The sequence below is a fragment of the Parasteatoda tepidariorum genome, chromosome 6 (genome assembly GCF_043381705.1).
Source record: "Parasteatoda tepidariorum isolate YZ-2023 chromosome 6, CAS_Ptep_4.0, whole genome shotgun sequence".
Taxonomy (NCBI): domain Eukaryota; kingdom Metazoa; phylum Arthropoda; class Arachnida; order Araneae; family Theridiidae; genus Parasteatoda; species Parasteatoda tepidariorum.
The window spans coordinates 85,675,194-85,688,326 of NC_092209.1; the positions used below are offsets into that span (position 1 = coordinate 85,675,194).

Sequence of the window (13,133 nt, forward strand, 5' to 3'; positions counted from 1 at the left end):
TGATATATATATATATGACTGGATTCAACTTTTGTAGAATAATTTATCAAAAGTATTCTAATACAATATTTTTCTTGTTCAATTAATATTCTTACATTTTGGACCAGAACAAACAGAATTTAATCCGCTTCAACTTAGTCCACAGCTATTTAATATAGAATCGAGCTCACGTTCTCCGAAAGCTAGAAGCTAAGCTAAGATAAGGAGAGTAGGCTGAGATAAGGATTACGAATTCATATTTTTATTTTCCAATATCGGGTGCTTATTTAATCTTATATATGAATGGTGTTTTCAACAGTTGGGGGAGCTGCAGGCACTTTGCTGCCTATACTTCCGGGTCACTATTTCCAATGTTTTTTGAAGCCATTTGGCTTATAACACACGTTCATTGTACTTTGAGTCTCTTGAGTAGCATTTCTTGTATACTTGTAATTGCTGCCTCACTTATTATTTGCGTGATTGAGTTCTAAGTCTAAAAATTGAAAAAGCTCTCGCTGTGCAGTTTAACAATTCCAAAAAAAAAAAAAAAAAAAAAAAAAAANAAAAAAAAAAAAAAAAAAATATCGTTATAAATCCCTTATTACCTTGACAACAATATACCAACTTCGAAATTTAAACCTCAATGATAATTTGCAAAAGGAGCTTCGTCTTGCAACTCGAACAATTTGCTAACACTAACGTATGATGGTGCATGGACAATAATAAACAAGTAAAAAGAGGCCAAATCAGGACTGCCAAAAAAAAAAAGCGAGTTCTTACTAAATCTAGCACCCATGCCATCTTTTTTAACAACCTATAAAAATATAACTAAAATAATTTTTCATTTAAAAAACTCATCAGAATTACTTAATATCATTAATATCTTATGAAATGCAGCAGATTTAGCCCAGAAATTACATAATTTATTTCTTTTATTGAAAACAGAATTATTTGTTTGAAAACATCGTCACCACAGAATAAGCTGTAGTAAGCAGCTGCAAACTTTCTAACCGGAAGTCGAGCAGGTCAAGAGCTCGAGATTGTTGCTGTTTACATACATGCTTATTGAAAACACCCTCCATATATAGTGAGTGGAAAACACCTAATAAAGTCACTTAGTTTCTTGTAGCGAGTAATTAATTCAACCGAGAGGGCCAATCTGTCAATCTCATGACCGGGAATTCGAATCTCAGCGGTGATTTCACAATATTTCTTTCATTTTTTCTTCAACGCATGAGACGATTTCAGGGTGAGCACTCCTCGGTTGGTGATCCTGGACTATCTGAACACGAAACTTGCATTCACGCATAGATGGTAACCCACATAGTAGATTGAAACAAAAAAAGTTTAGAATTTCCCTTTTCTCACGATAGATGGCACCATCAGATAAACTAGAAATTTCACGAATCACAACTCAATTACAACTTAACTAACTAACTTAAACTATAAAACTTTATAACTAACTAAAACTGCAAAACTATATAACTAACAAAAAGTAAGTTAAAACTATAGAGAAAACATGGGAAAAATATAAATATTTTTTAAAATTAAGAAGAAAAAATTATTCAAATGAAATGTATTTTAAATTTAAAAAAATAAATTCTTTTTAAAAATTTTTTTTTTAAATAAAAAATATTTAAAATTTAAAAAATTAAAAAAAGCCTGAAAAAAAAGTTTAATAAAAAAAATTATTCTGTTCTCCGGCTTTTTTAAAAAATATTTTTTTTAAAAATTTAAAATACAGTTTATTTGAATAATATTTTCTTCTTCTCTTTTAAAAAATCTTTATATTTTTACCATGTTTTCTCTATATTTTAAACCTATCATTATTTTTATTAACAATAGCAGTATTTAAGCGTGATTTTCTGGCTTATTAATATACTAACATTTTATGGTAAATTGGCACAGTGTTCTGAGAAAAGTAAATAGTGACGCAAGCAAAAAGTAAATTTTCATATATTCTTTAATTCTGTAACTTGATAGTTTTAGCTTAAATAAAAAAAAAAATAGTCATGATAAAAAAACAGATGAAATCAAAAAAATCTGACGGAAAAATTTAAAAAAAAAAATCTTAATTTTCTTTTAACAAATTATAAATTATTTTATTTATTTATTTTTAATGCTGTTAAGAGCTTCTTCTTAATTTTAATTTTATTTATTTATTTGAATGAAACAAAATGTTATATATATCCCAAAAATAATTAAGGCAAGAAAATCAAATATGAAGAATTCTTAATGCAAAAATATCTCATGTTATGAATAATGAATAATCTATTTTCTAGAAATTTGTGAAAACCTAATCATTAGTCTCAAAAGTAATGAAGATGAAGGCTTAGTGTTATTTTTGCTCTTTTATAGACAATCTTAAATAAACTGTTAAAACAAAATAAACGCAGATTGTATTTCGAACACAAACATTATTTCTTCTTCAAGTCCATTGCGGCAAAATAAACTGAAATAAAAATTTTTGTAATAATTTTTGAATGTGACTTCCTGTCTTGCCGGAAATTGACACTGTGTTCTGTGTGAAGTGAATAGTGACGCAAATAAAAAGTAAGTTTTCATGTATTCATTAATACTGTGTCATGATAGCTTAAATTAAAAAAAAATTTTTGTCCTGATAAAAAAAATATAGAATTAAAAAAATATAACGGAGAAATTTAAAAAAAATCACAATTTCATTTTCACAAAACACAAATAAATTCACTTATTTATTTTAATGTTGTTAAGAATTTTTTTCTTCAATTTTTTATTTTATTTACTCATTTATTTATTTCAGTAAAACAAAATGTTATATCTATTTCAAAAATAACTAAAGCAAGAAAATCAAATACGAAGACTTCTTAGTTCAAAAACATCTCATGTTATGAATAATGAATAATCTATTTTCCAGAAATTTGTGAAATTCATTTGTAAAATCATTAGTCTCAAAACTAATGAAGATGAAGGCTTAGTGTTATTTTTGCTCTTTTACAGACACTCTTAAATAAACTGCTAAAACAAAATAAACGCAGATTGCATTTCGAACACAAACATTATTTCTTCTTCAAGTCCATTGCGGCCAAACAAACTGAAATAAAAATTTAAAACTGAAACAAACACACTAAATGAAAGGGAGTTTTAAAAATCGCAAATAAGGATTACGCAGTTTCTGAATACATTACCACGCCATCAGAAACAATTCGAAAATTTTTATTCCAACTTCTCTCTTTTATCACGAGAAAAGATCAAAAATCCACAACGCGAGCGCATTTTTGACAAAAAAGATCTTTGAAAATAGGCGCAATTAGTCTGGTTTAAGCGACGTATTTATTTATTTTTCCCGCCAACGTCATTTGCACCGGCGACGAATTATAAACTCTTTTCAACCAGTATCGATCTTATTTCATTAGCGTTCAGAAAGGCGAAGAGACCAGAAAACGTTAATTAAAGTTTTTCCCTTTTTCACTTATTTTTCCCGGAAAAGAGTCTCCCTTCCCCCCTTCTTTTTCTTCTTCTTCTTTTTAATTTTTGGCGCATTTTTACTCTTCGTTGTATCGACCAGTATTAATGGTGCTTCCGAATTTTCCTTTTCGTAATGTATGAGTGTGTGGAAGGTGTATGTGTTGGGGAATTTTGGCGAGGAGTTTTAATTCTCTTCGGGGGGAAGCTAGGAAAGGAAGTTTTTGTTCTTTTTCAGAAAAGAGCGAAAGGGTTTAAAATGAAGAGTTCTTCGCGTAAAAGTTTTTTCGAAGGGAAGGATTAAAATGCGCGTGCGCATGTTCGCCTACGCTGTCTATAGCAAAAAGTGCTGAGAAATTTTTCCGAGTTTTTGGAGGGGGGAGAGAGGGGGAAGATGCGCGTCTTTTTTCTAGTTTTTGTTTCGTTTGTTTTGGCGGTTATTTCGGCGGCGAAATTTTGACAAAACGAAGCGATTTCTGTCAGTTGCTGCCTTTATGTGCGTGCATGCGTGATTTGAAAAAATTCTGTGTTCAAGTGCGATCGATTTTGGAGCTGTAACTAAAGATCAGAACATCCGCAACGTTTTAAATATTTATAAATGAGGAATGCATTTAAAAATTATTGTTTGAAGCGCAGTCATTTCGGAGCTTAAATAAATAATAATGAATAATAATTTTTCATTAGACAAAAAGAAATAAGCAAATAAATATTTAAAATTTTATCGGAATTTTTGTGATAAGCGGACTTTGTTTTTTTAACCCTAGCGTTTACAATAAAATTACTAAGGATAAAAATCTAAAAAAAAATTAAGAAAGATTCCAAATAGTTTTAAGTGTTGTTTGTTAGAATTCGATTTAAACTATAATAAACTAATAAATAGTTTTGATATGACTGTTTAAGCTTCTATAATGGTAGGTAAAAACAAGATAATTACCACGAAAAATAAAATCTCAATAAAAATTATGGAAAGTCTTGGGTTTCTTCAGGTGATGTTTGGTTGCCTATTATTAAAATATCAGTAAATAATTCAAAATGTTATTCTTGTGATTGTTAGAGCTCACCTAAAAGTATATAGAAATTAAAAACTTATTAAGAAAAAGAAATAATTAAAGATAAATAATTAAAAATATTATTGATGTGATTAATAAAGCTCACCTAAAAGTATATAAAAATTAAAAACTTATTAGGAAAAAAAATAATTAAAGATAAATAATTAATGTAATATTAGTAAATATAATATAATAATTAATATCAATAAATAATTGAAAATATTATTGATGTGATTAATAAAACTACCCTAAAAGTACATAAAAATTAAAAACTTATTAAGTGAAATAAATAATTGAAGATAAATAATTAATATAATGTCTATAAATATAATATAATAATTAATATCAATAAATAATTAAAAATATTATTGATGTGATTAATAAAGCTCACCTAAAAGTATATAAAAACTAAAAACTTATTAGGAAAAATAAATAATTAATATAATATTAATAATATAATATAATAATTAATGTCAATAAATAATTAAAAATATTATTGATATGATTAATAAAGCTCACCTAAACGTATATAAAAAATAAGTTTTCATGTATTCATTATTACTGTGTCTTGATAGTTTAAATTTAAAAAAAAAAATTTTGTCTTGAAAAAACTTATTAGGAAAAATAAACTTAAAAACTTATTAGGAAAAAAAAAATAATATTTCTGAATCAAAACTGGGAGAAATTTCGGATGGCTTTAAGCGTTGTTAAGACATTAATAGAACATATATAAAGGATTTAGCGTATAGTTAAAATATTTATAAATTATTAAAAATAGTAGTAATGCTCCCAAACGGTCAATCATGCAAGTTATTCCCCTATGTATAATAGCACCCTATTATGGGAGTTAGGCCATATTTCTTCTGTTCCCCCCTCCTATAAGCAAGCAAATATGTATGCGTAATACAGCAAATATTTATAAAGTTGACACTATACAGTGTGTTCATATAATAAATCACTGACATATTTTATGATTTACCAGGATTTCGAAATTAATTTTCTTGTTTCCATTTATTACATTTAGTGCAAACGAAATAATGTTGCTTTCTGCTCACAATGTGTTTTTAATATCTACTATTTCAAATTAATATCTCGTATTAAAAATCTTAAACGCGATAAAACAACTAATATCGCTTAATTTTAATCTTTAGCATTTTAAATATTTCATGATACTGATATTTATCATTATAGTGGAACTAATATCTCGTATTATTATTGTTTAGAAAAACGACGCGACTAACAACTGATAGATTTGCAAACTTTTTTATTGTTATAATCCAGGTTACGTTAAATTGATAAACTTAGAAGTTAGTTTTCTCAGAAACAACTTAATCGATTTTCGAAACAGCTTTTTTTTAAAAAGAAAAATTCTTTATTTTCGCCATATACTTTAAAACGCTTCTGCATGCTCTGGTTTTATTTAGTATAATAATTGCAAGTATTATTTTTTGAAATTATGAAATTAAAAAAAGTAAGAATTGTTTTGTCAAAATATTCACTTACTAATGCGCATAGTAAAATAAACAAAACATGAAGTTTTTGAAGATTCGGCGTTGTATATTTTGATGAAATGGCATTTTATACAAAATAAAGCTGTTGGTCACAAAATGAAGCATAAATTTTGCACTGATTACGACTTTGAATTCCCCAAACCAATCTAGAAATCAAACTAAAGATTAGAATTAAGGAAAAATTGTATCTAAATTATCAACAAATCATATTATGTAGTATTACATATTACACTACTTTATAATAACTGGACAGCAAGAACAAAATTAAATGCGTGGAAAACACCTTATCCTTTTTAATTTTCTTTTAAGAAGTACAAAAGTACTACTACTTCAAAAATTGCTTGAAACTTTTTGAGTTTTTAAGATATTTGAATCAGTTTTTTTCATTAGTTACCAAATACTATTCAGTATAAACAATGCATGTGCAGTACAAAGGAACTACTTTAAATACATCTTGCGCATTTTTTAGGAATTTTTTTTTTTAAATTTTAATACAATAATTTTGTAATTTAAAATCACTCTTATTTTTTTGTAATTTTAAACTGCTTCAAAAAATTCGTTTAATATTACTAATTATTTTTAAAAAAAATAACAAAAAAAAAAAAAAAATTGTGGAGACAAATAATAAATATTTAAGCTACATTTACGAAATTTCATGCAGTCGTTACAAATAACAACCAAAGTAGTCGATATTAATAACAAGCTTAATGCTTGATTATTTGGCATAGGGTGTTCAAAAATACTTGTTTTCTTTCTTAATTTATTGTCGATCCATAATACCCCTGAAAGCTTCTTATAATATGAAAAATTGCCTTTCTAAGATTACAAAATAGTCTTCTAAGGATTTATTGAATAATTCAAAAAAAAAAAAACAAAAAAAAAATAGCAAAAGTCGAAAGTGCCTGTTCTACTATTGCAGGGTAATGTATATGGGGCAAATTTTCATTATCAGAATGAGGAGCTCGTCTTACATTTTGGATTATTTTATAAAGATTGGTACATATTTTTAATTCGTAGAAAATGTAAATATTTATGCCTAACGCTTAAATGCAATGATTGTCGAAGAAAATAGCAATAATTATCTCTATATTATAGCAATGTTACGAATATTTTAAAATTGTAATAATCATAATTGCTATAATTTTTTCCTGAATGTAGTAAGTGTTACAACAATAGAACAATTGCTACAAAAATTATAAGGGACTGCAATTGATTTTTAAATTTTGTAACACTGCTATAATTTATTCAAAATTATAATTATTTAACAATATATTAGTTGCTTCAATTTATTCGTTATCCGAACATTTCTATTGTATAAATAAATTTGAAACATCATTCTTAATGCTGTAAATTTTAATAATAATTATGTCAATGTCTTCATTGCTCTAGAACGTAATGGTTGTTACAACAGTTACTACTGACTGCTCGATTGATAATTTAACTTCATAATAAACATTGTAACAGAGCCAATATTTTAAAATGCTGTAATTCTTTCAATTTATTTTTTATCTACATATTATTATTATAAACATAATTTTACATTTGATAACAGACGTAAAAATTTATTTAACTTATTTTTAATCGAGTTTTTGTTTTCATTATATATTTTATAAAGTTAAAAAATATTTTAAAAAACATCTTGCCAACAAAAGCATGAATAAACAAACATATAACGAGATAAATTGACAATAAACGCTCAACGCAATTCATGCAACATCAGATAGTTGTATATTTTTTATGATAATTGTTCTTGTTTTGAATTTAAAGCTAATACTAACGCGCTACTGGTTTTTCATTTATTTTGCAATATTATTAGAAACCAATTACCGGTATTTTAATTTAATTTGCTTCAGTTTACGTGTGATTGTGAAATGAACCGCTTTTTATAAAAAGGAACTGCTTCTTTAATGTAGCTTGATTCCTTACAATTTAAATACAAAACGAAAAGTTAAATCCAATTAAAGCGTGCTAGGTGTAAATATATATATATATTTTTATCATTTAAAGATCACTTAAAAGAGTCAAAGAATACAAGATATTTCATCAGGGGCCTCACGGAAAGATAATAATCACATCATAAACCTCTAATAAGAGTATCAAATAGATTATTACCCACAGAAGCTAATCTCTTACATTGTTTAAAACAAGTGTTGGAAACATAAGTAAGCCCAACCCAAAAATCTTAACGGTAGATAAGTTGTAACAACATTCTGTCGCTAAACAAAGGTAGCAATCAAATTTGATTTCTTGGGAGTGCTTAGTTTTCGAGGAAGCCAATAATTTATTTACTTGTCATCGTACTACACATACTAATTTATTTTTGGCTATGCTTTTTTTTATTCGTTAAGAAAGGCAGGTAAAATAAAGGAAGTGCTGAGCGAATATTTCGACAGGTTAAAAGGTTTCCATTGAAACACCAATGAAATGGTGGTGAATATAGTAATTAAAAAGGCGGTAATTAATTCTGTTTTAGAATGAATACTACTATTTATACTATATATAATATTTCCCGCAAAAAATTGATTTAATAACAATTTATTTTATTGTTATTCCCCTAAATTCAACCAAAACAGTGAAATAACCATAAAAATTATGGTATTCAAATTGTTAAAAACGAGGGAAAATGCATATTAACTTTTTTCACATAAAACGGTTCACATTGCCTTTATCCCTTTATATCATATCATATCATATATATATATATATATATATAAATAGGTGGCTGAAATGCTGCTACCATGATTATTTTTGTTATATATATATATATATATATATAATTANAAAAATTTATATATATATATATATATATATGAAACAATGGAGAAAAGAATAAAAACAGAAAGATGTTAACGAAGAAAATTATGAAAAATAATATTGAATTTTATTTACTGTGAACTTTAAGCTGCAAGCACTTAGAATTCATAAAAGAAGTTGAAAATATAAAGAAAGCATAAAAAAAATTTATGTTTTTTTTTCCTACTTTAAAACGGAAATTATTTCAAAATATAAAAAAGATAATTGCATGAAATATTGAGTGTGTGTATTACAGACAACTTTCTTTAATTTTCTTCAACTTTTTTTCTTACATTTTAATTTAAAAGGTATCAAAAAAAAAATGTTATTCAATTTTATTTATCTTTAATGCTAATATCAAAAAATGCGTAAGGTAAATAAAAATGCGGATATTTTTATTAAAAATTAATCAAAATAAAATTACGAAATCAGAAATGTAAAAAAAGGATTTTAATGAATTATTTGAAAAAAATATTTAAAAAAGATATTATTTTTGAATAAATTTACAACATTTTGTATAGTTATGAAAGTATCGATGTTATGAAAAATATATGTATCGAAACATACACGCCTTTAAGAAACAAAAGTTTCAAAAAATGTACCCATATTCATGCATAGCAGACATTTTTAGCGAATCAAAAAAGCTATGTTACCAAAATTATATTTATTCAACAAGACAATAAATATTTAAATAAATTGTAATCAAAATTTTTGAAGTTAAAATAATAATTAATTGATCATAGAAGAACAAAACACTGAACGAACAAAACATTTTCCACCAAAATTACATAAGATAAAATATTGAAAAATTTGATGCTAAGAGATTGACATTTTTTTCAATAAAGGAATAATTACAATAAAAGACTAACTTAAACTTAGAGAACGGACATAGGTAAAAAAAAAAATTACCAAATTATTTTTTTGCAAACTAGTTTTTCGTTCTACCACCAGAGGGCACACCTTTACATAAAGATAAGAAAGAAAAGCCTCCCTTTTCGGAATTCACCCCTAAATGTTTTTTTACTTATTCAGCTACTTGTATTTCTTTTCCGATTTTAGAACTTCCTAGTTTTTCCTCAATCTCCCACATCGCTCTATAATAAAAAAAGAAATCAAGAAAGAAAATATGAGACAGAAGCAACGTATTTTAAAATTTTAAATTATCCCATATTAAACTAATTTTCAATGATTTGGAATCAATGAATTTTTTTAAATCTATAATATGAAAAACTATATAACATACGCTTTGAATTTGAAATATTACAAATTAATTGATGGATCCCATAATATGAAAGAAAAAAATCAGCTGCCAATATTAAACTAAATTAAAGGTAGTTTAATAATGATGTTTTTTTGGAGTAACTTTATAACTACATCTCTACGTCTAACTACTTCGTAACTTCTTTTCAATTTTCGAGTAAACGTTTACTACAAGTGTTATGAATAATTAAGAATAATTTAAAGAGTGAGGGCGGGGACAGTCTGGTTGGGGCGAAGGACTGTTCCAGAAGTTCCCTTGTCTTCTGGATTGGAATCAGAATTACAAGGAAACAGAGAGGGAAAATGGCAGGCCAAAGCTATTGGTGTTCGGTCGACTAATCAACGTCGGATATAAAAAAAAATTTACACAAGTGAGGAAGCGTCTGGAATGTACAGAAGCCTATAGAGCGAAATTTAAGCTCACGTTTAGTAAAGAGAGAGTGGGTTCAAACCCTGCATATAACAACGACTAGTTTTTACTCGTTAAAAAGATGTGAGAAAGAATAAACTCATTTATTATTTAGAATATAAAGTAGCATCGAACAACTGTGATCCTGGCAAAGAGATATTTTTACTCGTAAAAATAATGTGAGAGCAAAGAAAAAACTCTTTAAAAGATTAAGAACACTAAGTTATAACTACTTCTTTTAAAGAAAACACATCTCTGAAGCTATTAATATTTAACTATAATTTAAAGAATAAAATTAAGTCAGAATGGCCGAGAGGTCTAAGGCGCCTGATTTAAGCTCTGGTTCTCGAAAGAGAGCGTGGGTTCGAACCCCACTTCTGACAAAGTCTTGCTTTTACTAGTTAAGATGATGTAAGATTAAAAGAAACTCACTTTTGTAAGAATAATAAGTAATATCAAACGACTTCTTTTAAAGAAAACACATCTCTGAAGCTATTGATATTTAACTATAATTTAAAGAATAAAAGTAAGTCAGAATGGACGAGTGTTCTAAGGCGCCAGATTTAAGCTCTGGTTCTCGAAAGAGAGCGTGGGTTCGAACCCCACTTCTGACAAAGTACTGCTTTTGCTAGTTAAGATGATGTAAGATTAAAAGAAAAACACTTTTGTAAGAATAATAAGTAATATCAAACGACTTCTTTTAAAGAAAAAACATCTCTGAAGCTATTGATATTTAACTATAATTTAAAGAAAAAAAGTAAGTCAGAATGGCCGAGTGGTCTAAGTCGCCAGGTTTAAGCTCTGGTTCTCCAAAGAGAGCGTGGGTTCGAACCCCACTTTTGACAAGGTATTGCTTTTACTAGTTAAGATGATGTAAGATTAAGAGAAAAACACTTTTGTAAGAATAATAAGTAATATCAAACAACTTCTTTTAAAGAAAACACATATCTGAAGCAATTGATATTTAACTATAATTTAAAGAACAAAAGTAAGTCAGAATGGCCGAGTGGTCTAAGGCACCAGATTTAAGCTCTGGTTCTCGAAAGAGAGCATGGGTTCGAACCCCACTTCTGACAAGGTATTGCTTTTACTAGTTAAGAAGATGTAATATTAAAAGAAAAACACTTTTGTAAGAATAATAAGTAATATCAAACGACTTCTTTTAAAGAAAACATATCTCTGAAGCTATTGATATTTAACTATAATTTAAAGAACAAAAGTAAGTCAGAATGGCCGAGTGGTCTAAGGCGCCAGATTTAAGCTCTGGTTCTCGAAAGAGAGCGTGGGTTCGATCCCCATTTCTGACAAAGTACTGCTTTTACTAGTTAACATGATGTAAGATTAAGAAAAACACTTATGTAAGAATAATAAGTAATATCAAACGACTTCTTTTAAAGAAAACACATCTCCGAAGCTATTGATATTTAACTATAATTTAAAGAATAAAAGTAAGTCAGAATGGCCGAGTGGTCTAAGGCGCCAGATTTAAGCTCTGGTTCTCGAAAGAGAGCGTGGGTTCGAACCCCATTTCTGACAAGGTATTGCTTTTACTAGTTAAGATGATGTAAGATTAAAAGAAAAGCACTTTTGTAAGAATAATAACTAATATCAAAGGACTTCTTTTAAAGAAAACACATCTCTGAAGCTATCGATATTTAACTATAATTTAAAGAATAAAAGTAAGTCAGAATGGCCGAGTGGTCTAAGTCGCCAGATTTAAGCTCTGGTTCTCGAAAGAGAGCTTGGGTTCGAACCCCACTTCTGACAAGGTATTGCTTTTACTTGTTAAGATGATGTAAGATTAAAAGAAAAACACTTTTGTAAGTGTAATAAGTAATATCAAACAACTTCTTTTAAAGAAAACACATATCTGAAGCAATTGATATTTAACTATTATTTAAGGAACAGCAGTAAGTCAGAATGGCCGAGTGGTCTAAGGTGCCAGATTTAAGCTCTGGTTCTCGAAAGAGAGCGTGGGTTCGAACCCCACTTCTGACAAGGTACTGCTTTTACTAGTTAAGATGATGTAAGATTAAAAGAAAAACACTTTTGTAAGAATAATAAGTAATATCAAACGACTTCTTTTAAAGAAAACACATCTCAGAAGCTATTTAATTTTCAACTATAATTTTAAGAATAAAAGTAAGTCAGAATGGACGAGTGGTCTAAGGCGCCAGATTTAAGCGCTGGTTCTCGAAAGAGAGCGTGGGTTCGAACCCCACTTCTGACAAGGTATTGCTTTTACTAGTTAAGAAGATGTAAGATTAAAAGAAAAACACTTTTGTAAGAATAATAAGTAATATCAAAGGAAGTCTTTTAAAGAAAACTTATCTCTGAAGCTATGGATGTTTATCTATAATTTAAATAATAAAAGTAAGTCAGAATGGCCGAGTGGTCTAAGGCGCCAGATTTAAGCTCTAGTTCTCGAAAGAGAGTGTGGGATCGAACCCCGCTTCTGACAAAGTACTGCTTTTACTAGTTAACATGATGTAAGATTAAGAAAAACACTTATGTAAGAATAATAAGTAATATCAAACGACTTCTTTTAAAGAAAACACATCTCCAAAGCTATTGATATTTAACTATAATTTAAAGAATGAAAGTAAGTCAGAATGGCCGAGTGGTCTAAGGCGCCAGATTTAAGCTCTGGTTCTCGAAAGAGAGCGTGGGTTCGAACCCCACTTCTGACAA

At 27.7% G+C, this 13,133-nt stretch overlaps 1 protein-coding gene and 11 non-coding genes across 13 annotated transcripts in view; 11 read left to right on the plus strand and 1 right to left on the minus strand.

Moving 5' to 3' along the window:
- Positions 1-13,133, minus strand: part of LOC107444341 (uncharacterized) — a 163,024-nt gene that overhangs the window by 73,624 nt on the left and 76,267 nt on the right. The gene's annotated exons all lie outside the window — the stretch shown is intronic.
- TRNAL-UAA (transfer RNA leucine (anticodon UAA)) lies at positions 10,742-10,825 on the plus strand. Its single transcript has one exon. It is a non-coding gene; the product is annotated as a tRNA-Leu (tRNA).
- Positions 10,973-11,056, plus strand: TRNAL-UAA (transfer RNA leucine (anticodon UAA)). The gene has a single exon. It is a non-coding gene; the product is annotated as a tRNA-Leu (tRNA).
- Positions 11,204-11,287, plus strand: TRNAL-UAA (transfer RNA leucine (anticodon UAA)). Its single transcript has one exon. It is a non-coding gene; the product is annotated as a tRNA-Leu (tRNA).
- On the plus strand, positions 11,435-11,518 carry TRNAL-UAA (transfer RNA leucine (anticodon UAA)). The gene has a single exon. It is a non-coding gene; the product is annotated as a tRNA-Leu (tRNA).
- Positions 11,666-11,749, plus strand: TRNAL-UAA (transfer RNA leucine (anticodon UAA)). The gene has a single exon. It is a non-coding gene; the product is annotated as a tRNA-Leu (tRNA).
- On the plus strand, positions 11,895-11,978 carry TRNAL-UAA (transfer RNA leucine (anticodon UAA)). Its single transcript has one exon. It is a non-coding gene; the product is annotated as a tRNA-Leu (tRNA).
- TRNAL-UAA (transfer RNA leucine (anticodon UAA)) lies at positions 12,126-12,209 on the plus strand. The gene has a single exon. It is a non-coding gene; the product is annotated as a tRNA-Leu (tRNA).
- Positions 12,357-12,440, plus strand: TRNAL-UAA (transfer RNA leucine (anticodon UAA)). The gene has a single exon. It is a non-coding gene; the product is annotated as a tRNA-Leu (tRNA).
- TRNAL-UAA (transfer RNA leucine (anticodon UAA)) lies at positions 12,589-12,672 on the plus strand. Its single transcript has one exon. It is a non-coding gene; the product is annotated as a tRNA-Leu (tRNA).
- Positions 12,820-12,903, plus strand: TRNAL-UAA (transfer RNA leucine (anticodon UAA)). Its single transcript has one exon. It is a non-coding gene; the product is annotated as a tRNA-Leu (tRNA).
- On the plus strand, positions 13,049-13,132 carry TRNAL-UAA (transfer RNA leucine (anticodon UAA)). Its single transcript has one exon. It is a non-coding gene; the product is annotated as a tRNA-Leu (tRNA).